Genomic DNA, 12,477 nt, shown 5'->3' with positions numbered 1-12,477 from the left:
TGTGATTTTTTTAAATGCCTGGGATTGGTTTAACATTCATAGCAGTGATAGGGGATAGTGCTGGTTAGAACTAGGGGAGACAAGAGTCAAAGTAGACACTATATTTAATGGCTGCAGAGTCTCTCTGCTCTGCGGACCTGATATTTCTGTGACTGTTCACTGGATAAGGGGCTGGACACTACAGGGGAGCACTTCAAAGGGGCTCAGAGACTGGGATGCACCTATGGTTAACTAGCAAGGAAAAGGAAGGGCTGGCATAGCCCAGAGGAGAGTGCTTGGGTGGCTAACAGGCTGGGGGTGTCAGGGAGCTGACACCCACTTAAGTGCAAGCAAATCTGCCTCTTGCTGGTGGCAGGGAGATAACAAGGTGACTCAAAGTCCTAGGCACTCCAAGAACTATCACACCAAGTCCTAGGCTAATGCCCTCATCATTGGCCCTGTGGCAGCATGGGTGCAAGAGCAATGTTGCCTGTACCTCAGAAGGGGGGTGCACAGTGCAGAAGGTGACGTGATGCTAACTGAGGCACCAGCAGTTTGCACTGGCCTGCCTGGAGGGAAAGCAGAATGCAATGGAGTATGGCTGGCTCTCTGCATCTCCTTCCTGCTGACGCAGCCTGAAGACTGTTGACAATCTCTGAAGAGGAGCATTTGGTCTGTAGGATCAGAATATCAGGCGTAAACACCAGTCTTCTTTCCTTTGCTGAACGTTTTAGTATATGCTCTTAGCTATCAAGGAGTTGGGTGAAGAGGAGAGACTTATTGTGTTGCTGCCTGGAAACTCTGAGGCTGGTCTGTATTGATTTAGTCATAATTGACAAAGAATACTAAAAAATTAGACCTGCTATGCTTGTTATGTCTTTCATCATAAAACTTTTATTGAGCAGCATGGGCCAATAGTAATTGATGGAACTCTATTAAACCCAGTGGTCCTGCAGGTCAAATAAAGTCTTCTCAAGCAGCTTTTAAAGATTCTGCGTAACATCCATTTGCCTATGTTTCTGCAGTGCAATTTTATTGGGTAGATAGAATGCTTTGCTCCTACTGCTTTGCTCTACTGTTCCCACACTGTTTTGTATAAAAGTGCTGGTTTTTCAGGTCAGGTGACTCTAGCATGGGTCTGGTCCTTTGGACACATGCATAGCCCAACTTGACTGTTACATCAGAGTAGCCCTTTTAAGTCCAGAGTCTGGGGAAATTTAGTTGTCAGATGGAGCATGTGTCTGAGGGAAGAAAGTGACTGGGGATCATGTGAATCTCTTGGGATTACAGAGGACAAATCTCTTGGCTTAGTGTGGAAGAGATCAGAGTTGAGAAAAGACCTGGGAAGTAGCTAGGCACAAGGCCTGGACTGGTAAAGTTCTTAAAGCAGTGGGATGCTGGGGCAGATCAGCAGGAGGTCTCCTTAGGGAGGCATGGCAAAGTTATGATTCATGATTGACAGCTGAAGTTTGAGATGAGTGACTATTATGGGGCAGGTCCTCTGTCTCTCCTACCCCCCACTCAACTGCTTTGCACCTCTCCTAATGAACCTGTGGACCCGTGAATTACTCTGACATAGATGAGGTAATTTCCCCCTGATGATACTCTCACCTTCTTGTCAGCTGTTTGAAATGGGCCACCTCGATTACATTGGCCTCATTAGCACTGCAAAAGTGATTTCCACCCCTTCTTGTCAACTGTTGAGAATAGCCCACTTCCACCTTAATTGAACTGGCTTGTTAGCACTGACCCTCCACTTGGTAAAGCAACTCCCATCTTTTCATATGCTGTGTATTTATACCTCCTTACCGTATTTTCCACTCCATGCATCTGATGAAGTGGGTTTTAGCCCACGAAAGCTTATTCCCAAATAAATGTGTTCGTCTCGAAGGTGCCACAAGGACTCCTCGTTGTTTTTTCTGTGGGTATTCCTGGATGGCATAGAGCAGACATAGGTGGATTTATATGATCACAGCAGAAAGGATGTGACTGGATGAAGAGGATGTGAAGAGTGTGTCACTGTGCTCTGGCGATTCCAAGCTGTTTGAATGGCCCTGCGAATGGGCATTATAGCTGGGAACAAATTAGAGTAGCCCTGAGGGTGTTCTAACTTGTGCCCAGGGCATGCAGCCACTTTTATACTCCTTCCCCTCAGACTCTACACTATGCAGAAACCAGCTGAATCCAAGGGCCAAGCCCAGTGTCAATAGAGCAACAAAGAGAAGCATGCATTTGGCTGACTCAGCAGAGACTCTTGAAATGAAGAAAAGAAAGTAAGAAAAAAAATATAGTGAGCCTGACCCTGGCGGCCTTGCTCAGGGAAAACTCTCCTTGATTTAAATGGGAACAGTGCCAAGGATCAGGCCCAATCTTTCGGTTTCGCTATACACCTCCTGGGCAGTCCAGGGAATGCATGCACATTTAAAGGAGGCCTATCAGAAATGCAAGTACTGTGGTGTAGATTTCAACTATTCAGATACTGAACAGGAAAACAATAGTGGAACAAAAAGAAAAGGAGTACTTGTGGTACCTTAGAGACTAACCAATTTATTTGAGCATAAGCTTTCGTGAGCTATAGCTCACTTCTGTAGCTCACGAAAGCTTATGCTCAAATAAATTGGTTAGTCTCTAAGGTGCCGCAAGTACTCCTTTTCTTTTTGCGAATACAGACTAACACAGCTGTTACTCTGAAATAGTGGAACAGTTAGTGAAGGAAGCCTGTATCACCTCGAGGAACAGGATTATCCCCTTATGCAGTGGGCTTCATTTTCAAATAGACGTCCTTGTTTTTCCATGCTCCAGTCTGGTAACTGTGTACCAGACAATTGCACTTGCACTCTGACATCATCAACAGGTGGCTTTGAAGAGTTTAGAGGTTATTGTACATCCAAATGAGAGCCCCAAATCCTCAGGGCATCGAGCTCATTGGAAGGGACTGCAGGTGTACCCAGCTATGATGGTGTGTACTTTTAAGTGCCTATTTGGAGTCCAGTCTAGCTGGTGTAGCAATGGATATTTTATCTTTGACTCCAAGGGGAGTAGCTCTAGGTGCAGGTAGATGCCTAACTGGCCTTTTAAACCTAACTGTTGTATTTCTATATAGAAGTCATTGCGTTTAAAAGCACTCACATTGGAATGCTTTGTTCTCCATTGACTTCAAATCCAATTATTGTGGAATTAATAAAAACTGAACCTCTTCAAGTGGGGTACAGTAACTCCTCACTTAAAGTCGTCCCAGTTAATGCTGTTTTGTTGTTACATTGCTGATCAGTTAGGGAACATGCTCCTTTAAAAGTTGCACTGTGCTCCCTTATAAGCTTGTTTGGGAGCCGCCTGCTTTGTCCACTGCTTGCAGAAAGAGCAGCCCATTGCAGCGAGCTGGTGGGGGCTTGGAACCAGGGTGGACTGGCAGCCCCCCCCCCCGTCAGCTCCCCGCTCCCCTAAGTTCCCTGTGCAGCAGCTGCCCAGCAGGCTACCAATTGCCAGGCAGTGCAGCTGTCCCGCCCCCCACTGCCGTGTGCTGCTCCTGCCCTCTGCCTTGGAGCTGCTCCCGGGAGCTTCCTACTCCCTACTCGCTGTGCGGGGGATGTGGGGAAGAGGGAGGCTAATGTCAGGGTGTTCCCCTCCCCTCCTACTCCTGCCCCCCACTTACCCCTTCTCCATATAGAGCAGGGTGGGGACAGGACAGGGCTCAGGACAGCGGGAGCTGCTGTCTCAACTTCCTGATTTTTTTTACAAGCCATGTACGTAGAGTGGGGTCAGCGTACTTAAAGAGGCAACGCACGTCTCTGTCTCTCTCCCCCCCACACAGGGTGTGTGCCTCTGTCTCTGACTGCCATGCTGTCTCCCTTGCCTTGTAGCCTGGTAGTGTGTGAGGCTGCATTAGCAACCAGGTGTTAACCCTTCAGGGCTCAGCCAAATGCTAGTTGTTCATTTAGCAATAAGGCATTTCCCCAGGAAATATCCCACCCTCTGATTTCACCACCTCAACCAAGCTTCACAATCATCATTGCTGTGTACAGTATTAAATTGTCTGTTTAAAACTTACACACACACACACACAGAGTTTGTATATATATATTTGTCTGGTGAAAAAAATTTCCCTGGAACCTAACCCCCCCTATTTACATTAATTCTTGTGTGGAAATGGGATTAGCTTAACATAGTTTGGCTTAAATTTGCATTTTTCAGGAACATAACTACAACGTTAAGAGAGGAGTTACTGTATTTTAAAGGCTGGGCCACTTCCCCAAAATGAAGTGGATTGACAGAGCACTGGGTTGGCATTGTGTGCTCTTGTGAAGTTGGTGAAATAGGTAAATTCTAGCAATGGTTAAGTTTTACTTTGGGGGAGCTGCTAGACTTTGAAGATAGGTTAAATTTTGAGTCTGTAAAGCTTGACCTTGTTTCTCTAAAAGATTTTAACTCTTGGTGTTTCTTCTCTTCTATCTTCCTAACAAAATTCTCCTCTCATTCCCTCAAAATCTTATTTCTTATAGCCTACTGAGAGTGCCTCTGCTGCTTTAAGAGAAGTTAAAAAAAATCCCAGAATTGTAAGGCTAATTTCTTAAGGGCATGAATTATGAAAATCTGGTGATATAAGGATTTTACACAATAGACTGAAGCAAAATGATAAATTTATTTAAAAATTCACTTGTGAATGGGAATCCTTCTTTATGACTCTGTATTTGTTATACACTGGGTGTGGGTGTATGCATGTGTAATGTATACATGCATGCACACACATGGGTGTTTGTGAACACACTCATTCATACAGTACATTCCTAAGTGATCCTGGAATTAAAGCACCATCACCCAACTGTTGATGTAGTAACCAAATGCTTTTTCTTCATATGTCAAATGCTGTACAAACAACTCTAAAACAACCCAGCAACCCCGCACTGATCTGCCATCTGCTTGTCTTGCCATCTCTGAGGTAGAGACGACATCTGAGAAGAACTGTCAGCTGTGAATAACTTTTTGGCAATATCAATTGGGACTAGTGAAATCATCATGGAAGGAAATTGGTGAAACCAATGCAAAATAAGAGTCCTAAAATAGATGTTTATTTTTCCACTGTCAAGTAGGCACAGGAGTCGGGGGGTGGGGAAAGGCTTAATTTTTATTGCCTTTGCTTGGTGTTCTTTGTTTTTTCTTCAAATGTTTGATTGAAGTGTAATTAAATTTAAGATGAGAACACGAATTATGCATAGAGACATGTTAAGGGATTAGCAAAATGCAGCCCATCATGTTTATAAATTATAAATGTATTATAAATTAGAACATAAGAGTCGTGGAGATGTCAAAGAGCGAGAGAAAATATTATTTATTTTCTGTAAAGTCTAGAATCCTGAAGTTTGCAAACAAAACTAGATTCAAACCGTTCGTCACCTTGTGACCAGGCTCAAATGCCGTAGGAGATGATTTAATGGCAAAAATCTTTGCATCCTCTATGTAAGGGCTCACATTGTGTTTGTTTGAGACATGCTGCAGAAGTGAAACAAAGACATTTGTCTATTCTTAGAACACACTGATGAACCTTGCAGTTGTCCCCATACCTCTTTCAGTGGAGAGGATCATAAACGTGGCAGGGAATAAATCTTCTTTATGCTTTCACAGGGTTATAGCTTCATACTGCAGAAGAAGAGGTGAACTACTTTTTTCTTTTCTTTTCTTTTTCTTTTCTTTAAGAAAGGACAATAAAAGAGAAGTAGAGGACAAAGTAGCAATGCCATTCGCTGGATTCCTGAAGAACTATAGCTGGATAAGATGGCCATTTCCATTTAATCATTTAGGTGTGATTCAGCTGCCTTTCTTTGCACACTCACTATAGCTGAAGTAGTAGTGGCTGTGACTCCATAGAGGTTAACATGGAAAACAAGCAACAGGAACTTGGGAGCACCAAGTAGAGGCTTGGTGCTCTTAGTGACTGTGAGTCCATACAGGTTAACATTGAAGGTGTCGAACTATTTGAGTTTATATTTTTGTAGTCATTTTAACTGACAGACAGTGTGATCTAGAGGATGGTAGTGGGAGTTAGAGGGATCTGGGTTCTGTTCCTGGTTCTGCTAATGAGCTTGCTATTAACAAGTTAATTCACTCTTCTACGTCGGTTTCCCTTCCCACCTTTACCTGTCTTGTCTCTGTTGTAAGCAATTTCCTAAAAGGTCTGTCCCCTCTTCTGCAGTATAATATTTTACAATACGGGAAATATCAAGAGATGTAGAGTTAACGCTAGTGAAAGAAAAAAACAAGATCATTATTTGTATTTCAGTAGATTCTGAAAGTCCCAACCGAGGTCAGGGCCTCACTGGTGCCGGACACATTACAGTCTTGATATTTCGCTTGTTGTAAAACCTTATTTTGCGGAACTGGGGACATACTGTTTAGGAAATAGCAATATTTCAGAGACTCCATGCCTTTGAATTGCCTTTGAGATTCCCTGCCACACTTTGGTTTGGTAACAGTACCGCTCCAGAGGGGTGTGCTGCTGTAGACTCTCCAGCTTGTGCCTTCCCCTAGAACGCCATCAGGAATAACTTTGGTACAGAATCTCTGTGGGCTTGGTGGGGAGATGATGTGCAGAGAGCATCTACTCCTGCAGAGGGGTATTCTTGGGGTCTATGGAAATGGGGGACAATGCTGCAGTGTTGGGACTTCCCTCTGGGATCCACAGGGTTTTCCTTCCCATGATTACCTTTGTTTTCCTTGCTTGCTTTCTCCCTCTTTTATTTGTTTTAGGCCAGTTGCTGGTTTTTGGACTAGCAAAGCCAAGTAGTGCAATCTGGAAGCAGCAGTGCAAAATACCATGTGCTGGTAAAACTTAACATTGACGTATATCAGTCTAAGAGGGATGTATGGGGAAATGGAAAGCATCAAATAACAAAACCATAACTAAAGCCAAATCCTGCACCCTATGTAATCCAATAGAATTGTGTGAAGCTTAAATCAGTACACATTTGATTTATATTTTTTAAAACTTAGTCAATGAGGAAAAATCTATTTCCATAGATCATGATGATACATATCAGAAGTAAAATGTTTGCATTTTTTTAAAAGTAAAGGTTGATTTTTGATATGAGGAGAAAAGACCAGTTTATTAGCAATACTGAGATGAACCCAAGCGAGTGGTGTCAAAGATTGGTTTCATTCAATTCTTTTTGTGCTGCATCAGTTTGCTGCATTATTTCAATAAAGAGAAACCAGAATAATTTCAGTTGGGAATATTAGTGTATGAATGATACAGACCTGTGGCATTGACTTGGGAATAGGCTATATAGTATAAGAAATATGGAGCATTTTGTATATGTGTATGGAAAACTATTGCTTTTCATGTACGTATTTGGTTTGAAAACAGCAGGAAGAAAATTGCCCATTACAAATGTTCAGTTCACTCAGACTCATATCATTTCATAACCTGCAATGCTGTTTTTTTAAAACTAAGTTGCATCCTCAGCTTATGCCATTTATGCTGCTTCAATGGGAGCCAGGTTTCTGAAATAATTTAGATGTATTATTTTGCTACAATATTTTGTACATCGTACTGCAGTAAAACACACTAGTAAAATGGCTAAAAATACTTTTTCCAAAGAAACATGCAGGTATTAAACATCTGCTTTCAGTAGACAAAGTAATGGTTTCCATTTGTGCCATTCCAACTTAAAATATCATGGAGAGCTTACATGGAACATGGCATGATGGATGAAGTTCATAGTGAATGAAGAGAGTAAAATATTGCTCTATTTTATATGTAACAAAAAAGCACACTGAAAATATCAAAAGCCTTCCTGTTCATTTAGGCTGTGTGTTGTGGATATCCTTTTCTTCTCATACAAATACACCAAAAAGCTGGTTCATTGCTTTATAATAAACTCTGGGTTCAGTTCAGTGCATAGGAAATCCGTACTGCCTTATGTAGTATTATTTGGCTATATAAAGTTGTCTGGGAGGACTTAGCCAACATTGGGAGATATTCATATCTCCTCCACACATTGCAGAGAAGGCCTAATCAAATGCCTATGAGGTCAATGGAGAAATTCCTATTGATGTCAGTGTTTCTTGGATCAGGCCCACAGTCATCAATGGCCAGACTCAGATCCATAGATTGTAAACCAAAAGAGACTTTTGTGATCATCCACTATGACCTCCTGGATAACACAGGCCATAGGACTTCCCTGAGTAGAGCAGATCTCTCAAAAAAAGTCCAATCTTGATTTTAAAATTGCTAGTGATGGAGAATCCAGCCTTAGTAGGAAGGGATAGAGCTTTTTGTACAGTGCTGGTTTTTTCTTTGTTTATTACAGTGTGTGTTTGAGGCTTTTGAATTTGTAGCATTTTGTAAAGTAGCTTTTACTCCAGATTATGAGGTGCAATCTGATACCTTTTAAAGCAAAATTTAAAACAGGCACAAGTAAAAATGTAATGAAAATTCCTTAGACCTGGGATCTTGAATACCCAGGCCGATTCTCAGGGCAAGTGAGCAGGGGGCATGGCTCAGCCTGGGTGCCAACTTTCTAGGGGGCATCATACTGTTGGACTGCTTGGTTCATTTTTTGGGTTTTTTCGCTTTGGGGGACACACACTGAAAACATTTTCCGCACTGGCCGGCAAAACATCTAGGGTCACTTCTGTGCATGCCCATTGTCTAGTTGAAGTGTAAATCCTGACATGTAATATGCACGTTAATGCTTATATTTTGAAAATATTATAACATGTAAAAATGGGACAAGATTTTCAACAGTGAAATTTGAGTGCAGGGGACACATTAGTGTCCCCACTCAGATCCTTTTAAGGGTCCGCTGTTGGGCATCCAAAAATTGCCCCCCCCCCCCAAATACTAGCCACTTTCAAAAATCTTGGCCATTGTGCATGTGCATATTACACATGTAATGTGGCTTTTGGAACATTATCATAACCGTTGTACAGGCAAGGATACAATGACTTCAGACCCTCCATGTGCCCCATGCCAGGAGTGACAGCAAAAGGGTAGTTACTCCAATCTGGTACTGCACTGACATTGTACTCCACAGAACATTTCTACCCGAAGCATGTGTTTAAGCAGGTGGTATTTGTTTGTTTGTTTGTTTTTTTAATTCTTATGCTGTGGCTATGCAGGAGGCAAAGAAAAAGTTCTTTTCCTCCACTGCAGTATCCTCAAAATCTCAGATAGCAGATTTGTTTCATGTGGTAGACGGTCTGGTAAATCTGGACTGTCTCAGCTGTCTGAGTCTGTCCTGTTTGTGAGGAAATGGCTTGTTGTTTTGTGGATTGATCAGATTAGGGATGGGCTGTCTGTTTCTGTGGTAGCAGAGCAAGGTCGTGAGGGCACAGGTCTCATCTTCTCTGGTGAATTTCAGCCAGTAATGCTGCCTGAGATACTGGAAATGTGGGAAGAACTTTGTCCCACAGTCTTTGATTTGAATCCATGTCCTTCCTGGATGGGGAGGGCCAGTAGGTAAGTACTGAATCTCTTACTTGTTGAGGTTGTCAATGCCTCTCTTGGAAGGAGCAGGCTGCTTATGGCTTTGAAAGAGTCATTTGCATGGCCTTTGTGTAACACCGACAGGATCGAGCCTGGGACCTTTGAAGCCAAATGCATGAGCTAAAAGCCATATGGCCCTTAACTAAGGCTGTAGGGCAGGCATTTTAATCTCTAAGTGGTCTCGGTGCCACTAGATGGGAGAGAACACCACACCCTGAAGGTGTGTGGGTTATATATTTCCCCTAGACGAGGAAGCGTGTCCCAAGCTTCAGAGACTTCCTAGTTGGAATCCTGGATGAGCCCCCACTTGTAACACTGACAGACCCTGGTCGTTGGCGGGCAGGATCGAACCTGGGACCTCTGGAGCTAACTGCATGAGCTTCTACTGCATGAGCTAAAAGCCATATGCCCCTTAACTAAGGCTGTAGAGCAGACTTATTAATCTCTAAGTGGCCTTGGTACCATTAGATGGGACAGAACATCACACCCTGGAGGTGTGTGGATTACATTTGCTCAAGAAGTCATCACTGGATGCTGACAATCTTGCTAATTATCAATCAGTATTGCATCTTCCCTTTCTGGCTAAGGTCATGGACAAGGTTGTGGTTAGACAAACTTTCATGATATCTAGATTACTTCGATCTCCTTGACCCTTCTCAGTCTGGGTATAGACCTGACCCAGAGACTGCATTGGTTGATGATGGATAAGGACCAGATGTCTATGCTGATGGTATTAGATCTATCAACATTCGATATCTTTGGTCACAAGGCGTTGCTGACTCATCTGCAGACCCTGGTTGGAATGGAAGGGGCAGCTGTGTTCTTTTCCCTCGGAGATCTCAGTGGGTAGTTGTGGGCAGTTCTCTTCCCAAAGGCCCTTCAAGTGTGGGGTGTCACAGGTTGCCATTCTGTCACCTTTTCTGTTCAATGTTTATATGGGGCCCTTAGAAAGGTTAATAAGAAGCCATGGTGTTTGGTGTTTTCAGTATGATGGTGACACTCAATTGTAGGTCTCTGTCTTGTCTGAGTTGGATGATGAAGTTCCATGCCTCAGCCCGTGTCTGGTTGAGACTGGGGCCTGGATGAGAGCGAGGTGGCTGAAGCTCAACTCAGACAAGACTGAGGTGGTGATGATGGGTTGGGGGAAGCCAGCAGAAGCGGTGGTGGAGGTGATGTCAAGGAATATGGCCACCATTAGTTATTAGCGTTCACAATAATGATCATATTACAACAGTGACCCAGTCAGCTTTTTACCATCTGTGCCTGGCTGGGCAGTTGTGACCTTTCCTTTGGGATGCAGACCTCGTCACTGTTATCCCTGCTTTTGTCACCTCAACACCAGACTATTGCAGTGTGTGCTACATGGGGCCATGCACTCGATAGGGTTTATGGAGAGGGCTGCGGGTTTGCTTCCCACAGTGGTGAAGGGATGGAAAGGTGTCTTTGTAGGTGGCTGGCTGGATGTGTGCCTGTTAAATTGATTACTTCAGTGCTGCTGGGATTTTATTGTTGTTAGGGCATTGAGAGCCTTGCAGAGGTATCTTTTTAAAAATTATTTTAAATCTACGTAAATAAATTACTGTAGCATTTCAGTTGTCTCCATCTGCTGTTGACAATGACTCCCACCATCTCCAGAACTTCCCCCATTTCTACTGTTCTGCAGTCATTAAAGCAGAGGGAATGGGCATGCAGGGGCTGATCCATAGTTGTAATGTGATGCAAGGGACTACAAATCATGGAATAGCCAGGGCGTAGAAACCCCACCCCATACCTTTTCCTTCCTCCAGCTATCCTGTCATGCAGTCAGCCCTATGGCTCATGTGCTAGGTACTCTTTTTAAGGTGGGGCCTTCCAGATTAGGTCAAGGGTGGGTGGGGTGTGCTATAGCAGAGGAGGCATGTGTTCCTATGGCAACCCGTCATCTCAGGCAGGCCCAGAATGGGAAGGGACAGTGCCTTCCCTCTGTCCCTGCACTGACAGAGATGAATTGTGGCTGCAGAATGTAAATCAGCATAACACATGGAGCTCCCACGGCTGTGACACCTGATCTGTGAAGCAGTGGAGGTAATACATGAGCAGGTTATGATGGATGATGCTCTGTTTACATGCTGCCTCAGTGCTTAGCTCCTTGCAGCACAGGGTCCCAAGAGAGGACACCCTCTATAGAGCTAGAAACAAATTCCAAAAGAAAAATGGAGTAAATGCCTCAGAAAGGAATAGATACCTGCTTCTAATGGGTATGTGTTGTCAAATTCGTCTTTAATCTTTTCTCAGCTAAGGCGTGGCATTAGCTACTAGCACTTGCCCTCCCTTCATACCATACATTGACTCTTTGAGCCTGTGCTGTCCTTAGCTTAGCTACTCTTTCCCTTTGCATCACTTGATTGCTTTGGTTATAGTATGCATATTGCAGATATTAATGCAAAATAATGATAATACATCCAATAGCTATAATCATAGTAACCAGAACAATCAAATGATTCTAAAGGCCAACATGTTTCTCTGCTACACTATTGTAAATATGGAACCAACTCTACCTAACTAAGGACAAACTCCGTTGACCTTTGTGGAGTTTCTGTTTTTCTACCTATATAATGGAGAGCAGAATTTGTCTCCTAGTAAAAACTAACTAAAACAAGGGAAGTCCCATGACACATTCATAGATTCATAGATATTTAGGTCAGAAGGGACCATTATGATCATCTAGTCTGACCTCCTGCACAACGCAGGCCACAGAATTTCACCCACCACTCCTACAAAAAAAAACCTCACACCTATATCTGTGCTATTGAAGTCCTCAAATTGTAGTTTAAAGACCTCAAGGAGCAGAGAATCCTCCAGCAAGTGACCCGTGCCCCATGCTACAGAGGAAGGCGAAAAACCTCCAGGGCCTCTTCCAATCTGCCCTGGAGGAAAATTCCTTCCCGACCCCAAATATGGCGATCAGCTAAACCCTGAGCATATGGGCAAGATTCATCAGCCAGATACTACAGAAAATTCTTTCCCAGGTAACTTGG

The sequence above is a fragment of the Eretmochelys imbricata genome, chromosome 2 (assembly GCF_965152235.1).
Source record: "Eretmochelys imbricata isolate rEreImb1 chromosome 2, rEreImb1.hap1, whole genome shotgun sequence".
NCBI lineage: Eukaryota > Metazoa > Chordata > Testudines > Cheloniidae > Eretmochelys > Eretmochelys imbricata.
Note: the sequence above shows the minus strand (reverse complement) of the source record.